This window comes from Brienomyrus brachyistius, chromosome 4, assembly GCF_023856365.1.
Source record: "Brienomyrus brachyistius isolate T26 chromosome 4, BBRACH_0.4, whole genome shotgun sequence".
NCBI lineage: Eukaryota > Metazoa > Chordata > Actinopteri > Osteoglossiformes > Mormyridae > Brienomyrus > Brienomyrus brachyistius.
The window spans coordinates 11920304-11941276 of NC_064536.1; the positions used below are offsets into that span (position 1 = coordinate 11920304).

Genomic DNA, 20973 nt, shown 5'->3' on the forward strand with positions numbered 1-20973 from the left:
TACCATTTATATAGTGGAACTAAAATGTCTATTGTAGTACAGTACTTCAGCTTATTCAGAGACTAACCCAAGAAGTTAGACCTAAACTCATACACATATGGAGTCAGTGTACAGAGCTATTTCATAAGTTATAGTCTCATAGATTTGTATTGACTGAGCAACACGTCAAGCATGCTTTTTCCTATTGTTTTATGCTGATAAACGGATGAGAATTAAAATTAAAATTTGATTACCTATATTATCATCGGTCATTTACAATATTTATAATGTGATTCGAGTAATGCGGGGTTTTTTTGGAAGAAGGATTAGTTGCAAATATGCTCAGATCTAGAAGCTTAAGAAAAGCTTGCCTTAATATTTCCGCATTTTCAAAACCTATTATAAGCACTGCATTAATAGTTTGAATCTTTTGTTCTATACTAGTCACCAAGACAGTATGTATTAATCACTTTAAGGACACAGATGAACTACAGATGTTCCTTTTTGACGCTGTTTTGCGCACCCAATGTGCACCCAAAATACTGTCGAGTATTATGGGGTAGCGCAGCTTTAAAGATAAAGACACAAAGGTATACAAGAAGCAGGTAATGTGATATGCCTTTCTTTCATTCACACAGCCTATTAAACTATGTATACAGTAGAATGATTCTTTTCTTGCATATCTTCATTTTTTTCTTTGTTCATTTTCACGTTTATTCACATCGATGTGCTTGGGAGTGTAGCATAAATGCCCAGGGCAGCCCGTGACCTTTCATTCATTTAGGTGAACCGGTGCCCATCCGCTATGACTGAGTCTGTACCCTGTGATAGACTGGCATCCTGTCCAGCACACAGCCTGCTTAATGCCCTGTGCTTTGCTGGATAGGCCCTGGCTCAGTGTGACTCTGATTTGTAAATGCTTACATAAATATTACCTATACACATGGGTAAACATGTGTACGCTTTATGCAGTATGTCACTGCCAGCCCTGCCTTCCCTCTCACCGTGCCTATTTATATATCTCAAGTAGACGAAAATGCAACATGAAGCTTGTTTCTAGAGGGTGTTACTGAATCTGTATGTCTGTCAACAGACAACCCACCGCCCCAGTGACTGTAAGGCACCACTGAAAGCAGGGAAATGGTGAAAGGAAAAGACCAATGAAATGAAATAGGCACAGGAAAACAAAGACATAACAAGGTGATAAACATTTTAAAGGACATTTGCATTCCTTTCACTATCCTTTGTGGTCGTTTCCAGGCAATTGGCAGAAACTACTGATGAATCCAAGTTTTCATCAAATAAATCCATAATGCACTGCTTCATAATGAAATTGGAAAATTTCATTTTCTTCTTGTGTAAGCTTTTCTCCTTATGTGATTAGACAAAAAGCCTGAAGATAAAGTTAAAGTGGTGCTATTGTATTATATTACAGAGATATGAAGTGGATATGAAGTTCTTATTGCAGGTTCTTGAGATAAAGCCAGGAATCAAGATAAGACCATGTCAGACATTTGCAACCAAAAAAATAAGAAAAAAAAAAAAAAAAAATATATATATATATATATATATATATATATATATATATATTAGTAGACCACATAACTGAAGTATCACTGGTGAATTCACACATATGCCCATCTTCTAATTATGTTCCAGTGTATTGAGGTAACCCATTCTCAACAGAATATGTAAATATCTATGCGGGAAGAGCTCTTATGGTCTAATGAGACAACCCATAATCCAAAGAACACCATAGCTATGTGAAGCTTGGCGCTGGCAGCATCAAGCTTTGTGGCAGCTTCTCTTCAGCTGGGACAAGGAATCTAGCCAAGATGCATGGGATCTTCTAAAGAAGATGTTTTGGCAAATAACCAGCTGGCCGCTGTCAAAAAGCTGGAGGAATTTCACCTACAGTACCAATATGATAATGACCCAAAGCACATGTCCAAGACATCCAAGGAGCAGCTTCTGAAAAGGAAGATCAGAGCCCTGGAATGGTCCAGTCAGAAGCCAGACCTCAATATCGCAGAAAACCTGAAGAATGAGCTGAAGAGGGCTGTGCTCAGGAGATCCCCTGCCAATCAGAAGGGGCCTGACCTTTTTGGAAGGGCAAATGGAGTAAAATCGCAAAGTGCAGGTGTGCAAAGTTGATAGAGTCTGCTGTTCCTGCACAGTTGGCTGTTCAACAAAGTAATAACTGAGGGGGGGGGCAACACACTTATGAAGCCACTCTGTTATAGGTTTTTGAATATCAATATTTGCCCAGCTAGTTATGTATTTTTTGTTTTGTTTGCCTGAGGATTTCTGGTTGCAAAGTCACAGGCATCTCCAGTATCTTGACTTTTGGCTTTACATCATAAAGATTTACAATTTCAATAAGGGTGTGTAGACATTTTATACCCACTGTAATTACTGTAAATAAACTATATTCACTTTCCTAGTTCATGGGAAAAATCTGTGTCCTGTTTTATATATAATGAAAAACATTTCTACTGTTGTTTCAATCTGATGGTGGTTGTGAAGCCCTGCATAAAATCTTACTTAACAATTCCATATGTGACAGTGATGGTTTTACCTTGTATCACTTAGAAACTTTTATTTATTTTTATTCATACTTATACTTTTTCGGTGCAGTGCTTTTTTTGTGCAGTTCCTGTAGGTTGTATAAAAAAAAAAACAACATATACAAGCAAAACTGAAAAAAGGTAAATATATATTATGGACCCCAGAAATATTTTAACCGCACAGTAGCTACACTTATCCCTGCATACTGCATTGTTGTGCAATTAAGACATCTGTCCAGAATACTGGGAGACTGCAGAGTTTTGTTTAGTAACTAAAGTGTTAAAAAGCAATCAAATTTGAAAAGAGAAATAGCAGCAATTAGGGGGTGGTAATTAGAACAGACCGATTGTTGTGATAGAAAAGCATCTGTCCGCTCTGGAACTTTATTGTTTGCATATATCACAGTCTGGTCTGCTTGGCTGTAGGAGTCGACCAACCCCTTCTGCTGCCTTCTTCTTTGCTGGACACATGTTGCATCCAAGGGCAAACAACAGTAACTGAGGTAATTTTGAAAAAGACATCAGTTTTCAATGGATCAAAGAATTATGTACTGCAATAGTATATAACAATACTCTTAAAATAAATCCGTTAGAGCCTCTACAACAAAGCCCCACAAGAGGAAAGGAGCAATTTTCTGCTACTTGGAGTAATGTCTGTTGGTTGAGTCATGGCAAACTAAATTTCTCTCTTGCAAGGTGGAAACGTTTCACTGCTCATCCACGCATCTTCTTCAGTCTAAGGAAGGTTGTAAGTGTCCACAAATTTATCCTATCGGGTAGTTCCGGGTAGGGGGGGTTGTTGTGGGTAGATGTACAGTAACCGTCACACATTTAGCAGTCCCTCCTACCCCTACAGAGTGGGTTGTTAAGAGTGGGGTCTGATTTTCGTGGGAATCGTTTTTCTGGGAAAAGGACGATACTTGGAGTGATGTCTCTCTTCCTGCTCCACTCATTCAGGAAATAACCCAGCTGAGATAACATTCAGCTGCCACTCATCAACCAATAAGATAACATTCACTCATCGACCACTAACAATGAAGATAGGTAATGACTGAAAGGCCTGCGAGAGGATGAACAAGAGTAATTTGCCCTTATATTCCATAAAGCCATGAACAGTGCGATACCATCACAAAATATTGTTACACAAGCTGGTGCATATAATTAAAAAAAAAATTCCACAGCAACTAATAATAATAATAAACCTACAATTATATAGCATTTTACTGACTGAGTTTACCTGCTGGATGACAATAAGGAAATAAAGCACATTGAACAGGTACCATGGCTGTATTTGGTGTCCATTGGGGAGTCTCCCAAACAAAATCCAGGCAGGCAGCGTTAAAAATGCCTACCTCCCACAGCCGTACCAGAAGCCTGTCTTAGGATAACACCGTGTATTTTTTCTCCCAGTCTTCATTGGCAAAGGAGAATTTTTACTTGGAAGGTCTCTGGGAGATGCAGAAATGATGGCTCGATGTCACTGTCTCTTCGAAGCTCCGGGGATGGGGTTTTTAATCCTGCCCCCAGCTCCGTCCTCGCTGTGCTGTGTGGGCTTCTTCAGGACACATCAGTTTCCTCCTGCAGTCCAAAGACATGCAGTCAGGTGATCCGGTGCCTCGAAATTGCCCGTAGTGAGTGTGTGTTCAGGAGTGGCACGTCAGAAGTGAAAACGCTTTAGATTTGTCTGATACAGATTCAGATTAGGATCAGATAGCTTTACGGTAGGAAATCACTTTTTGTTTTTTTTTGAAGGGGAATCCTCTAACAGTGACTCACAAACAGAACTCCAAATAAGTGAAATGATTCTCCCTGAGTACTGATTCCAAACTGTGCATTTGACAGCCATTGTGATGTCCAGGAGCTTCCTCAGTCATGGTGCCTACTGGTATCTTCTGGATGGTCTATCTTAGGTTGAAAAATCTGCCGGTCTGCAACAGTTTTCCCCAGTGTTCCAGTGGGAATCCATTATAGTCCGCTCTGACACGCTCCAGTGGGCTTTACCTCTTATCAATTTCATGCCACAGAAGCTTAGCAACCTGCATTTATACCTTGATGTTGCCGGGCTGCATCATGAGTCATCCTTTATGAAACGGTCGGCGCTGACTGACAATGACCTGTCTCTCAACTTCCATTGTATAAAAACTAAATTGAGACGGCAACAGAGAAAGCTTCCAAGCTATGTTTACCGTTCCATACTAGCCATGAAGTACCAGGTATGAAAAGATAGTGACTCTAACAAAAGAAAGTAAATCAAGTCAACGCTTATGTTTAAAAGGGGACTTTTTGAATCTGCCCATTCGCTTTTGATATTTCAACTAATTTCCCGTGGAATGGTTTTCAATTCCAGCATATTGCAGTTTCAAAAAAAAAAGAAGAATTAATCAATAAAAACATTTGTGGTGAATGTAGGGAAAAAAAGATAACTTTCAATTACTTATATGCTAATGATGTGTGAACGTCATGCAATTATATTCTGACGCAACAATTTTCAGTTGGTTTCAGCAAATTACAATTAATTTGAAATATGCTTCGGTTAAGAACGATTTAAATACATAAGGGATACTACTTCAGTAAAACCTTTCTTTTTTCGTACTAGCACATGATGTACAACTACTGTCGTCCAAGGAACAGAGAGGTGAGACAAAAACTGAGAAGACAAGTACACCTGTAGTATAGCATTCTGTACTCAGACTCACTGTCTCCAGGGGACAATTGGGGGACGTGTCCCGGCCGTGAGGTGGGGGGAGGCAAAAGCATCATGGGGGGCCAACCCTGTATATACTTTAACCCTTTCCGCTTTGTAAGATGAACCATGAAAAAGGTCATTTTCATGCAGGGATCATTGCAAACATGAATATATATATATATGCTCTGAGATGGACATCGGTCTTGTTCAAGGTTTCCTCTACCACACATCCTGTGCTTCCTGGAATATGATGTTTTTTTTAGTTTATATGCATTTATGGAGCTTACCTAAGTGCAGTCAACTGTAAACATCCGCTGGTAGACCGCAACATGTACCGATGTGTACCGTAGGTAGATTTTATACATCTATTATTGATGGACAGACTTGGGAATGTTTTGTTATGTATTCTGTAAAACAGAATATTTTAAAAAATGAGCAGTTTTTTGAAGAGTGCGATGGTTCGATATTTTGCACCTTTCTGATATTTTTCAGCAAATCTTTGGCCAAGATGCAAGGTCACTTCACAAGGATATTGTGTCCAGTGGCACCTTGATCTACTTATATCACATAATGTGCAAGTACACATTTTGTAGGTGGATAGGAGTATAATTTATTTGAACAGGAATCCATTCCAGTGAATGCTACAATATCCATCAATATCTATAATCAGAGCTCGATAAGATTTAACAACTCTGAGCTATTAGTTAAGTTCTGCCCAAACGAGCTTGGTGGGCTGAATGGGCTCCTCTCATTTGTAAATTTCTTATGTTCTTATATACTTATAAGAATCTGCATGTGTCATAGAAGAAACCAACATAAAAAATAATTTAATGTAACATAAATGCCACAAGGCGGCATGGTGGTGCAGTGGTTAGCACTGTTGCTTCACACCTCTGGGACCCGTGTTTGAGCCCCGCCTGGGTCACATGTGTGTGGGGTTTGCATGTTCTCCCCATGTCGTCGTGGGGTTTCCTCTGGGTACTCCGGTTTCCCCCCACAGTCCAAAAACATGCTGAGGCTGATTGTACTTGCTAAATTACCCCTAGGAGTGCATGTGTGAGTGAATGGTGTGTGAATGTGCCCTGTGATGGGCTGGCCCCCCATCCTGGGTTGTTCCCTGCCTCGTGCCCATTGCTTCCAGGATAGGCTCTGGATCCCCCGCGATCCAGTAGGATAAGCGGTTTGGAAAATGGATGGATAGATCGATGGATGGAACATAAATGCCTGTTTTTTTTTTAACTACAAATTTAAAGTAAAATGCTGTTGCATAGCAGTGTAAGAATATATTGGAAATGGTTATTTCATATTACAAATATATACCTCTCATCGATCAGTATGGGTCACATGGTTAATGACATCACAACGTGACATCATATCATGAAGCACTAACATATTAATATGGTAAAATATTCCACATTATCATATTCTGTGAGCAGAGTAGATTATTCATTTGCAAAAATGCCAGTTTTAGAAGTGAAATAGATTAACTCCTGCAGCTACAATTACCATGTGACTGGGGTCTTGATGAAAAGCATGGTGAAGACATTCCTTTTCAAGGATCTTCTTTTTAAGTTATGCAATATGAGTGATGGCTGGCTGCATGCTACTGTATGCTGCTTCAACTGAGCTTTTGTTTAATAACTTTCTTGCCTTGACTGTGCGTTAAAATTAAAAGTAAACCAATTTCTTGCTCAAGGCATGGCAATGAAGCTGAAGTTACAAGTAAACATCTAAATTATCTTAGAAATATATAACGAATACACTTTGGCAAACACCATTTCATTAATCAGTTTTGACATAATGGCTAATACCGTTTGTGTCCAATTCAGGGCTGTGGGGGGTCCGGAGCCTATTCTGGAGGCTATGTGCGCAAGGCAGGGAACAATCCAGGATGGGGCACCAATCCATGACAGGGCACACTAACACACACACACACAGGTTTGTGATTATATCTTTGTGGAGACTCTCCATTCAATTCTATGGAGACAACTCCAATTGCAACATGATAACCCCTACCCAGTGCGAACCTAACCCATGAGTAACCAAACAAAATATTTTTTGATTGCATTCACAGATTTTTCTGGAAAATAGTCCCCACAACGTCAAAAAAATAAAGAAAAATTACAACCCTGTCAGGGACATTTGGTCCCCACAATGTAATATAAACCTAATCTGCACACACACACACATACAAACACACACAATTTAGTAACGCCACACAACCCCAGAATGACACGGGGAGAACATGCATAATCTATTCACTTATCAGATAATCTAGCAGACAAACAAATAGATAAATATATTGTTTGGATGATGAGGACTGAAATATTAAGACGATACATGACTCTTTGTGGAATAATTAGTAATAATTTGTATAATAATCTCGAAATGCAAATGCAATCTTTTAAATGAAACTTTTAGAATGCAATGTGCTTTTTTCCTGCTGATTTCAAGCTGTACAGTACAAAAATAAAATCGCCAAGTTTTTACTTGACTCAGTCACTTCTCCTGCTGCAGCTTTTCAGTTACGATCATGGCTTGAATCTGGACCATGTCAATCCTTGATTGTGACCAGGACTCCCAGGTGGCAGGTTAAATTGGCTTCATTCCGCCGAAGGGTGAAAATTCATTCCTTGGCAGCGCCAGGCTACATCATGCCTGTCAGGGTTCTTTGAGTTACTGGCTGCCAGCAGGGAAGGTACACTGATTGGCCCACTGGTGCTTAGCTCGCTATCAAGCTGCCAGTTGATTGGCAGTGTGAAAAGAGGGCGGGGTAAGCAGCACCACTGGACAGAAAATAAACACACGTCAGCCATCCTTTGCCTCCTAGCGTACAAAAGACTTTTATATGTAGCCGAGTGTAATAATGCCCATTCGATGGCTACAACTGGGCTATGAGAAAGGGCTTGAATTCAAATGTAAATTAACTACAAAAGAGACTTGGTTGCCATTGATTTAAAATTCAAATTTCCTTAGGTTATGAGTAATGAATACAGAGACATTTTCGTAACTTTGATATTTCTGAGATCCACATAAACGGAGTGAGTAGGCATGCAACGTTTCACAATGTGTCTGCTTCAGTGTACTAGGGAAGCTCAGCTGGGCTTAAGGAACTGAAGATTACTGAGCTGCAAAATTACATTTTTGGATTGAATGAACATCAATGAAACAGCCGCCCCCATACTTGAAAATGAATAGCTATTGTTCTATATGTTACCTGTTATAAATTTTACAGCAAATTGCAATTGTCTCACTTTGAAAGAAATTCTGCAGTGAGATGTTAAGCTTTTAACTTTCTGTTTTAGATTGAGTTAGATGTCTAGCCAAGGTTAATTTATATAGATTCTAAAGATTTTACCCCTTATATTGAACTGTAGTGGGTAAAATGGTTTTTGATAACATTATCCATGCAAATTAATTGCAATTAAAGTGGAAAGAGCTACAGAATTTTAATTACTGTCCAGGGTGCTCTTTGCCATCTGTTTCACCATAGTTAGATGGATGGATGGATGGATGGATGGATGGCAGCCTTCAGACGTAAGTAAAAATTATTCTTTGCCAATAAAGATTGAGAGAAATATACACGGTGTTATACCCTGAAAAAAACACATTTAATTTCTAAGTGGATATACCAGCTATACGAGTCACAGGCTGATTATTTGGTTTTATTCTGTATCTTGCATGAATTTCAATATTTAAATACAAAACAACTTATGTGTCTGCAGACACTGGCAACAAAGAAAAAAAAAACAAAGGCTGAAAGATGCTGTTTTCATAAATATTTCAACCTCAAACCACCGTTTGCCAGAATGACAAACTTGAGTCTAAAATACGAAATACTCTGGTTCAGCATTTCACTATGCAGTAGAAGCAGAAGCTGGACATGTGTCTACGGAAGATCTGGAAGTAGTCTGGCAGCCTTTTTGAAAAGTTGTGGACACTTGTGCTAGCTACTGAATATTTGATTACATGGGAAATAACTATATTCAACTACGCACTTTTGATAACGGAATATAGTTTTCCTTGTGTCCCTATATTAGTTGAAGTATACAGTAAAGATATTTTTATATAATTTTTTCTACTTACAGACTTTTTTCTGCCGACATCTTACAATTAAATTAATTTCTGGACACATCTTCCTCCCTTCAGCTGTTCCACCAGACTTAGAGAAAATATATAGTTACAATAAGGCTCTCTTTTGCCACTTACTGTATAAATTGTAGTGACTCAATAACAAATTAAATACACAAATAGATAAACTTTTATAGTTCATCATTGTTTATGGATCATTTGCTAAGTGTTACAATTTATCGTAAAATGGTACCAAGAATACAGCACACGAAGAATGTGGGAGGTGTATACCTCCTCCAACTCCTACATGGCATCCCTTAATATCAAGACAGACGTATTCCACCAGGGTCCGACACCAGCTCTTCCGTGACACTTACCACTTCTCCAGCCAGCCCCAGGGGCTTCTGGGTATCCTTGCCTGAAGCTCCTGGTGGGCTTTAAGGTCCGCGCTGCTTGAAATGACAGAGCTTGCTTTGCGGGATTTCTTCCCGCCGCTTAAGCACTTAGTGCTTCTGTGGTGTGACTCTTACACTTGATCTGTTAAGGGCTTTAGAGAATTTTGGTCTGGAGTGATTTTTTACTACAGTTATATAGCTACCCTTGTTCTGTTAAAACGTTTGCCAGCGTGGCAGCCTGGATATGTTAGTACATCGATTAAAATTTGAAGAACTTTATGCACACCCCAGCCACTATGGTGGTTGTAGGACTCTGCAGCACCCTTAGATTTGTTGCTGGCTTTGTCGACATACTTTGAATCCATTCGCAATGAACTGCCTGTACTGTTGTGTGTTTTTCTAAGCAGCACAGTATATGCAACGAGATGAACATACAGAAATGACCCATGAGGCACACAGGTGCTGCTAAAAACATTGCGAATGCTAACAGGAAGTTTCGCACTTGGTCTTGGGATTCAGTTTCCTGTTTGTGTTCTGGGTGGTGCTGTGTTGTGTTCTGCACACCCACTGCACTTCACACATCCATACTCTGCGGGGAGGCTGCAGGGCTTTTGGTGGAACAGGGGATCAGTGACAGAAGCTTCCCAATAGGAGAGTTACCGTGCTTCTTTAAAAAGGCCTAGTAATTCATGCTGGTTTCTTTCAGGAACAAAAACACAGCCTCTCTTCTGTTTAATTAATCAGTTTAACAACAGTATCTTTTGATGCAGAAGTAACGGCTAAGTCCTGGGTAAGATGCCTTTGAGTTCCGTTTCATACTAAAAAAATAAATTCCCTCAACATCGACGTCATATAGCTTTGAAAACAAAGGAGAAATGGCATGGCTGGCTTGAACTCCTTACCAAAGCTATTTCTTTCAAATACATGAGATTCTTTCCGCATAATTAGCTAATAACTTCTTTCACCCTGCTGTTCAAACACCTAACTCAAGACAGAATCCGCCGTGCTGAAAAGCCTCATTTGGAAGTAAGTGATTCTGGCTCCTTCTCCCAGCACTGCCGCTAGCCTCCGCAAACACTGGCCTCTAACACTCAGCAGCCATGCCACTAATGTCATGTTTGCTTTGAAGTATTGCATTAATTAGGATCTCCCAGCTTGTGATTTATTTACCGGATTTACTTAACGAACAGTGAATTTAAATGATTTCGTTAATTTGTGTTGTGCTTCTGTAGTCGGAAACCATAACACGTCGGGGGGGGGTAGGGGGGTAGGGGTCCCCGGAGTGTGAGTCGGGTGACGCAGGTCTGCATGCTGATTAGTTTCACCTGTCCCTCTCTTTCTGTATTGTGCAGAATGTGCTCCTGTCCTGCTGCTTGGCTTTTCATTTGAGCCACTGCCAAAATGCCAGTTTTTATTTTAAATGCGGGTTTCTTGTGTCCTCTCTGGTCTGCCTACCTAATCCCAGTTATCCATTACGCTGCTTTCCACAGCCACTTACTATGACGGCTTCTGTTCGCTGTCCTCTACACAGTCTGACTATGTATTGTTTAAAGCCCTGTTTAGCTGGCCGTTAAATATGCCCATACATAACCCATAATTATTTTCCCTCCCTGTACTAAACGAAATTATTTACAACAGTGCTCTCAACCTAGGTAAGCTAGTTTTTTTTCCCCCACACTAGCAATCTATTAAAACCTTGACTCATAACACATGCTGACAGTTTTCTCCTGTAGTGGTTCTCCATGGGTCCTTATAGATCATTTAAATCTCCCTGGTTCATTCCACTCCTTCTCCTGCTTACCAAAATCATCCAGTGGTTATCCTCTTGGCCTGAACTAGTTTGGAACTAGTACACATCCTGTCAATTAGATGTTCTAATTGTACCAGCTATACATTTGTAGTGCTTATGTAATGCTAGCAAGGTATAGAAATGTTTGTTCCTTTCATCCTATTTTATTTTACAAAATGGGCTTTAACTTCATAACTTTACATCCCCATGTACTTCATCCATCCTTCCATTTTCTGAAACCTATGTCTTGTTCAGGGTTGTGGGGGTCCGGAGCCTATCCTGGAGGCTATGGGCACAAGGCAGGGAACAACCCAGGATGGGGTGCCAACCCATCACAGGGCACACTCACACACCATTCACTCACATCTGTGGGCAATTTGGTAACTCCAATCATCCTCAGTATGTTTTTGGAATCTGAGGGGAAACCCGGAGGAAACCCCATGATGACATGGGGAGAACATGCAAACTCCACACACATGGAATCCAGCAGAGCAGAGACCTGAACCCAGGTCCCAGAGGTGTGAGGCAACAGTGCTACAGTTCACTCCAGTGCACCACCATGCTGCACCCCCCACCCCCCCATATTTAATTCCACTGTGTTCTGCTACATTTTGTCTAATTATTGACTTTTAAGAATCTAAATCTGTCTTTCAGCAGCTGTTCATGGCAACACTTATGAGAAAACCATTTTGATATCTAGCATTTTAATCAAACATGTTAATATCAAACTGTGGACTTGAGGAAAATACTCGATGACAATTCGCAGATTATTCAATCCTTGTATTATGAGCCTCATGTTTTATTAATGAAATATTTCACATGGCCAAACACGACACCATAACAAGTACCAGTAGTCCAGACAGGGATATTTTTCCTCTTACTGTCATGCAACAAGTGCAACTAACTGTCCATCTGCTTTGAAAAACAGTGGTCTGTGACTTGTTATACTTAGAATGCAATTCAAACAGCTTCTGTATTTGCATTTCACTGACTCTAGGTATACTGTTGGAACCTGTGTATGTGTGTGAGTGCGTGTGTGTGTGTGTGTGTGTGTGTGTGTGTGTGTGTTTGTGCGAGCAGGTATACCTTACCTTATGGGGACACAATGTCCTTACAATGTGATGAATACCCTTTTTTTCTCTTATAAGGGAAAACTCAATTTAATAAATATCTGTTACTGCAATGAAAAAACTAAAAATGCAAAAAGTCTTGTATTTTGTTTGGTTACTTATAGTTATGGTTAGGGCTATTTGGGGGTTAATGTTGTCATAAGTAGCATTAGCATTTTTCCCATAGAAATGAATGAGCGGTCCCCGTAAAGATATGTTTACCCGATGAGAGATAGACCTGGTGTTTTCAGGCATTCCGCAATCTGCCGAAGAGGACGCAGAAGTTACTGTCAAAACCTTCATCAAGAACCACCTGAAGCTTTCGGAGTGTGTGTGTGCATGTGTGCGTGTGTGTGCATGTCTGTGTTCGCCCCACAGCAGTGCCAGTGACAACTACCCACTGTGGTTGCAGTAGACACTTTAGATGTCGCTCACGCTATGTGCGGCAGTGCCAAGGATAGCTAGCTGAGCTTGCCTGCTTGGTGCGCTCCGAGGTATACCAAGCCCAGCTGCTTTATCTCCACAGCCCATGGGAACAGCAAGGGGCCAGTGGAGTAATTCCTGAGCCTCGGCAAGGGCGGAATATCCCTGGAGTCCAATGCTCATCCAGACCTGACCTCCGTGAAGTTTGAAACTCCAGCAAGGTCAGTCCGTAAGGCATTGTGGCCCGGTACCAATTTTGTCATCATCCTTACATCTCTCACTGTATCAATGTAATACTTTACAAGTGAAATATGTGTGTGTGTGTGTGTGTGTGTGTGTTCCTTATAAGTCATGAAAAGAACACCTTTTTTAATCTTTGATGACAAGTCCTATGAATTAATTGAAGAGACTGTGAGGTTGAAGCCGTTATAGCCTTAGAAGTTACCAGATGAGGTTGACCATCATTATTTCTAGAGTATGATGACACATAACGGCCTGTAATGACCATCAAACGTCTGAGAAAATCCGTATGAAGAAATGCTCTGTAGTAATTGATATTGATAGCTTTAGCCCTGCGTGTTCCTTTCGTCTGGACAGCGTTAAAGAGTAACTTTGTTTCTGAGGGAGAACATTACTTGTTGTACTAAAAATACATATTTTCAGATATTTACAGGTATAATCAGAATGTTCTGATAAGTGTATCCAAGCTATTTTGTACAGCATGTTTCAATGACTCTTTTGTTACTGCATCAGCTGCCTGAATACTGCTACCCCCACACGCACAAAAGTGTCATAAACTAATGCTCTGATCTGCTCCCTACTCTGCCAGCAAAACCTCACTTCCCCGGATGGCGTAGATCGCATGAGTTTTATACATTTGCAGCTTGATATTTACTCAGGAAACTCAGGCTAAGCATCTTGCTGAACACGGTTATTCGGCCACAGATCCAATTTCTCCACCAACCGTGATTCTATCAGTCATCGAAATCTGACAACAACATATTTTGCGGAGATGAAAAAGTGCATTTCTGGGCAGCGGTAGATTGTTGTCTGTCATTCCGGGGAAAAGTAACAGTACGTGCGGGTTTGCTGTAGCATAGGCAAAAAAAATCTATCCTAAATTCACGAAAAGTCTCAGGTTTACAGTCATTTTCAGATTATTAAAGGCAAATACTGTTTGTAACGGATCAATACAGAAACAAAATGTATAGATTTATGACTGGCAGCTCTGTTCCTTGGCTTCAGAATAAACCTTCCCTTCCCCCCAACCATACATTCTTCAGGGACAAAATATCTATACCTTTGGGACATACTAGAGTTGCAACCCCTGATAAAGACATGGAAAAATTTACCTTATCTCCTTTCAATTTCCTACCTCGTTCTGAAGGCTACCACTCAACCTTCCATCTTAATGAGGCTTTTTGGCAGACCTTTAGCCCCACACAGCTTCTGGGTGCCAAGATGGAGATGTAGAGCTAGCACGCAGCATTTCCTTCACCCCATCCCCACTGCCAAAAGCCTGCACACAGGAGGAGGGGGGAAATTTCACAGACCCCCACCCTCTTGACCTACCCAAGCTGGTGGAGCTCATGTGCCAACATGTAACAATTGTCCTGCTGCTGCTGGAGCCAGGAAAGAGCAAAGGGCAGCTTGACCTCCATCGCATTCTCACCGATTGACAAACATGCACCATGCATTCCTCATTCCCCTGACAGGATTACAAACGCCGAACAGATTTGCGTTTAGACATTTTGCCAACACCCCACTGTCCACTTGGCAAAGTTTAACATGGGCTATCCCTTAGCCCCTACAACAAGACATGCGTGCACATTGTCCAAATATTCGTAGTTTATAGCATTAAAGACATTTTGAATAGCCTCAGTCGGCGGTAATTAGCCGTCCACTCAGGCCACAAACGGAGACAAGTGGGAATGTACCACACCTAAAGCGTGGTAAACCTTTCCAAATACGGCGCATTTAGTCCACATTCTGAAAAACAATCTGCTTCCCCTCTTGGCAGATGGCCTGATGAGCTAGCTGACTTAAATACTCGATTTTCCAGCTAAAAGAAGTCATAAAACTGACACGATAATGAAGTATAATTTTACCCTTCGTACAAAGGCAGACAGCTGCGTTTCAAAGGTGTAATATGCTGTAGGACAGTGCGGTGATTAGGAGTGAGGCTGTCATGTGTCATGTACCCAAATGTGTACTGCCTTTCAGGCTAATGGCTAGATGGCATTAATGATATGAGTAGGCGCATGTAATGATATATTTGGTATTGAGGTAGAAACTACCACATATGATGGTGAGAACATGACCAGAGATTTTCGCACATCCATCTATCCCATCTCATTTCTATAATTTATTATCTAATAAATGGATATGATTAACACCGAGGTACCATAGGACACCCTGGATGTGACTGAGTTGGCATATGCAATAAAAAGGCACTCGTATATTTTGATGCAGTAATAATTGCAATTCAAGTATAACATATTGGACGCTACCACAGTGGTAGGATTCAGTGGGATAAGCCCTTGCCACAGTCTAACTAATTTTGTGTACTTTTTTTTAATCATATATCTAAGGAAAGAGCAGATGGCAGTTAAGTTGTGAAGCAGTTAAGAAGCTTTATTACAGTGTGGTTTATCTGATTAAATTATGGCATCAATCGCAGTTCATTTTGTCTGTAAAAGCTTACTGTATGAGGAATACAACAACATTAGTTTTACCCCTTGCATGATGAAAAGGTGAAAGAACAATGTAAGTTGGGTCAGGATTTGCAGTATGGAAAAAATAGATCTCTACATATACAGTACAGTAGGAAATGTGGTCTTATGTCTTTACTTTTTCATAGGTTTGATGGCATTTCATATCTGCTCTGTTTTTATTAGGTACAGTTAATCTCTCTCTAATAGAACATTAGCTCAGGTTTGTCACATGATAGTTGTGATTTCACAGCTCAGAGTTCTGATTCTGTTTAAAATACAGCTCGTCGACATATGACCTATGCGACTTATGACTTATGACTACGACCGTTTTGAGACCACAAATACGTGGTCACGGCTGTGACCTGTCCGGCAGCGTTAGTGTTGCCCAGTGTGAGCGTATGACAGTTTCCACCCCAACTGCCGGCAGCAATGAATGAAGAAAATGGAGAGCAAAAGGTTAAAAAAAAACACCGAACAATATGACTTAAATATGACATAATTTTACTATACAGTATGCTAAAGATTTGATAATCTTGTAAAATAAAGAGTCAACTTACAACCAAATTTACTTACGACAGGCCAGTCGGAACGGATCGCAGTCATAAATTGACAAAGACCTGAAGGTTGTACGGTAGTTTTTGATTGTAAACATGTATGAATCCTTTTTATTTTGGAGACCGTGGAACCAAACTAGGTTGGTGATTGGTCATGTTTCATCTGCCTTAATCGGAGCAGGAATGCTCTCAGAATGCTTACTTTTGAAATAAACTTAGGAATTCCTAGAAGTATTTCTGTGACTGTTCTGTATTGGCAGTTAATAATCTTGCGTTGACTATTTTGTTTATTGCCAAATATAAATTATATCTTAAATAAGTAGCTGTGTCAGGTGATGAATAGGATACATGAGAATGTGGAATTTAAAGCATACATTTATTCCAGAAAATTTGACTGAAAATCTTAAAAGTAAAACGCTTTTATTCAACCTTAGTCAAGGGACCACTTACAGTTTAAGATAAAGTGGTTTTAAGTACCATGCTTGAAGTACTAAAACACCATCATACCGGAATTGATTATTATATAAATTTAACCATCTCTCTCCTTCATTACACTTTATATATATATATTTTGAGAGCATTGATTTCATGTGATATAAATTTTCCGATTGCAAGTGTCTGGTGCTTCCTGAAACAGTTCCGATAAGAAAGCATGCCAATTTATGAATTATCATTAATAACAATTGAAAGAAAGACGAGTTAAATATCCTTGATTTTCCGTAATATCCTTTTAATTCTTTTAGTTTGCCGCAGATTACCATCTTCATAATGATGCATAAAATGAATTTATAGCAATATGTCATATTTTGTATAACAGCATATGACATGTAATACAATGTTTATGATTTATTAACTCCCACTAAAATTTAATTTAATAAGTAATTGAAAAACTTGGAAAATTGAAATTGAAATTATACTTTATTAAAGGACAATTCCCAGCTGGAAGGGTCATAAGTAGCATTACTGCAGATTGAAAGCTTTTTACCAGGACGCAGTGGCTAGCCCTTTAGCATCGGACATCTAGGGGTTTTGGTGTCATTCCTGTACTCCTGCAGGTGGATTAATTGCTAGCTCTAAAATGCCCACTGAGTTTCCTGGTATTGGTTCTAGGCTTAGGGTGACAATATAATGAATAACTAAAATGGAAAACAGATGGGGATATTTTTAGGGCGCCAGACAGAATTAGATTTGCAGTACCCAATCCAAGACACATGTCTATCAAAGTATATATTATGCACATCATAGATTTAACATGATGTAAATATGCTCTGATGAGTCACGTTCTCTGTTATATCATGTGAACTGCCGGGTCCATGTGCATCGTTTACCTGTGGAAGAGATGGCACCAGGATGCATTATGCTAAGAAGGCAAGCTGGCAGAGACAGTGTGATGCTCTGGGCAGTGTTCTGCTGGGAAGCCTTGGCTCCTGGCCTTCATGTGGATGTGACATGTACCACCTACCTAAACATTGTTGAAGACCAAGTACACCCCTTCATGACAACAGTATTCCCCAATGGCGGTGGACAATTTCAGCAGGATAATGTGCCCTGCCAGAGCCAATCCGAGGAGGCACCACCTGGAAGCTTACAGGACGCAAAGGATCTGCTGCTAACGTCTTAGCGCCAGATAGCACAGGACACCTTCAGAGGTCTTGTAGAGTCTGTGCCTGGACGGGTCGGAGCTGTTTTTGGGGGCACAGAGGGGACCTACACAATATTAGGCAGGTGGTTTTAACGTTATGGCTGATGGGAATATATGTAAAATGAAACACTTTACAATTAATAAAATAAAAAGACAGAACACTCCAGCGGTGGCCAAGTTACCTACGTCTTTGCGTTTTAATCATCACATGATACGAATCACATGACACGGATGCCAGTTTTGTCATTCGTATCATGTGCTGTTTACTATAGACAAGCATATTCAGAATTAACTTCAGCATATAGTACTCAAGAAAATGGATGGATAGATTGGAAACACGCGATTCTGTTACACTTTGTGACAAACCGTCCAACTTTTCTAGTCCAACAGTGCCTGTGATACAGTAGTAAAATAGATGTGATGGCTTCTTTGAGTGCGACCTTTTTGAAACCCAGCCTAGAATTTTCAGCTATTGTATAATCTATTCTGCAATCTTAAAATTGTCATGCCTGCCTTCAGGGACAATGGAGAAGAACTGCAGCTAACCCTGTACCCAAGAGTGTGCAGTTACTAAACATTATAATAGAAAATTCCGTATCTCAGACTGGAATATGGCTACGTGAAAGTAATAAGAATATGGATATCGGAAGTGCATAGGAAAAACTGATTATGAAAGTGAGTAATAAGTCCGGTTCATGTAGCCTTAGACACCAGCCCACACGTACTGTCCAAGAAAAAGCAATGCAACAAGAATACAGGATTAATACTGACTCCAGTTTCCTCCTGTTATCCAATGGCCTGAAGTTAGGCTAACAGGTATCTGGCCCATAGGGTGTGTGTAAGTGTCTACATGTACGATGGGCTATCATCCCCTCCAGGATGCGCTCCAACTTCATGCCCTGTGCTGCTCTTGGGAGGGACTTTGGGATTTCCTCCTGTCCAGAATAAGTGACTGTTGGATGGATGGTTGGATGGATAGATGAATAATAAGGCTAGTAATTACTTCCTTGCAAACTTTTTGAATGGTGGTATGAAACTGAGGAGTCTCATCTACACAACATATCACAACCCAGAGAGTAAAGCGGACAATTGATTGATTGATTTCAAACAATCACATTATCATCAGGTGAATAGAGTGCACGAGCTTCATATTTCTCCCGCTGATTATTAATGATTTGATAGACATTTCTCCTGATTGTTGGATAAATCTGTGACAGAGGGGGTCTTTGTCCCTTTCACAAGTTCTTTTATGGCCTTTGGATTGCTTGACTTGCTACAGTTGCTATAAACAGATCTTTGGGGTAACTTCAAGGGGGGAAAAAAATCAAAAGAAAATGTGAGAATTCTTTTGTTTTTTTCTTCAAGGAATCAGGAAGTTTAGTGTTGTTACAAATGCAAGACCGTATGCCAGTTGAGCATAAGCCTGTGGAACAAGGTAATAAACCTTACTTTTATGCTCACTAATTGCTGATTGTTTTTTAAAATTGTATGATGTTGTCTTAGGTGAAACTCCACTCAACATGGTTTATGATGTATCTTAGTCCCCTTTTTTATTGGCTTGGCCTCTCAGTTTAATCCAAACACATTTGTGAATCTTTCTCAAGGGACTGAAGAGTGATTGCTGCTGTAGCTCAACATCGCGCAGGGGGGCTACAGCTGGCCCTCTGCCAAGACGAACAGTGCAGATGGACAGGACAGGCTTCGTGCAAAATGATCCCCATAGAGCTTTCCTGTGCTTTGGTTGGCTGAAGCTTAATGAGATTAACCAATCATCTCCCGTCGCCATACCTGTTTAATGGAGAGACTGGCTACATCACATTTCACCAGGTGTTTCATCAATGACTGCCATTACCAGACTCTGTACTGCATCTGTGCAATGAATAGCCCTCCTGGGCTTCAGCCTTACTGTTGCTGGAATGCACACTAAACGCTTAATTTTAATAAGTAAAACTAGATTTTTCATCTTTCATTTTCTAGCATGGCATTCATAGACATGTACTTCTAAACTTCAGGAAGAATTTGCTATCATCTGAACTTCTAAAGTTCTGTATATATAACCATTCGGTTTATAGCACAAAGAGATCAGGTAAGTCCAAATCCAGGAGTAAACACATTTTCTCGAAAAAATAAGACTTTTACTTATCCGTTACGGTAATGACTTCCAGTTTCACCACGGCACTTAATTAAGACGCATAACACCTGTAAAAATGCAACATAAGATTCCATGAATAACAAATCGTTTGCAGGAGAATAGGTCTTCTCTTTCATAAATACTCATATATGCATCTCTAGACTTCTTTTCAATGGCCTAATATATTCTGATGCACCTGCAGCTTCAAACGTAAGATCAGTAGGCAGGTTCCTGGGAGTGTCATATTTAATTAATTACCATTAGTCGCTGTGTAGTGGAGAGAATTGGGTTAATTAATGGAGCAGTGTGATTCACCCATTTCATTAATCGTGTTTATTTTACAGTGGTTGCCCGAGGAACATCCTGTATGATGGGCAGTAGATATATTTAACACGATTCAGAGGAACTCTTTGGCTGCCTTGCCAGCACACCCTTTACAAATACAGTGATGCTCATTACAGTAACTGCATTTTAAAACAAAAGCAGTGCTCAGTAAAACAGTTAAAAATGTCAATTATGCCGACATAAATGTGATGATGTCAGTGATCATGTTGCCTGCTACTCATTCCAGTCACTTTTCTCGGCCTGCCCCAAAACTCTGTCATTTACATGCATAATTGAATTATATAATCTTGAATTGGATTATTCTCGTTAGGCATAACGGCAATTGTCATTTGAATAGCTTCATTCAGCCCTTTTGACCTTGTTGTTTTATAAACATTATATTTACACACAGAAACAGTACTGTTGCTTAATGTATGTATTTTAATTAGAAGGGTTATTAGATCTCATCCTTCCACACAAAAAGATAGTTACAGAAAAAGAAAAAAAAAAAACAAGTAATGGTTGCTAGGCAACAGCAGTTTGCCTCAAACGCAAATGTGCTAATATTACTTCCAGGTTTACAGGTGCT

General features: G+C 40.0%; 1 protein-coding gene across 1 annotated transcript in view; it reads left to right on the top strand.

The window, feature by feature from the left end:
- The window catches only part of sntg1 (syntrophin, gamma 1), a 159581-nt gene that overhangs the window by 37848 nt on the left and 100760 nt on the right, over positions 1 to 20973 (top strand). Inside the window, 1 exon segment of the mRNA XM_049010264.1 lies at positions 13123 to 13240. The gene's annotated coding sequence lies outside the window, so the exon portion shown is untranslated.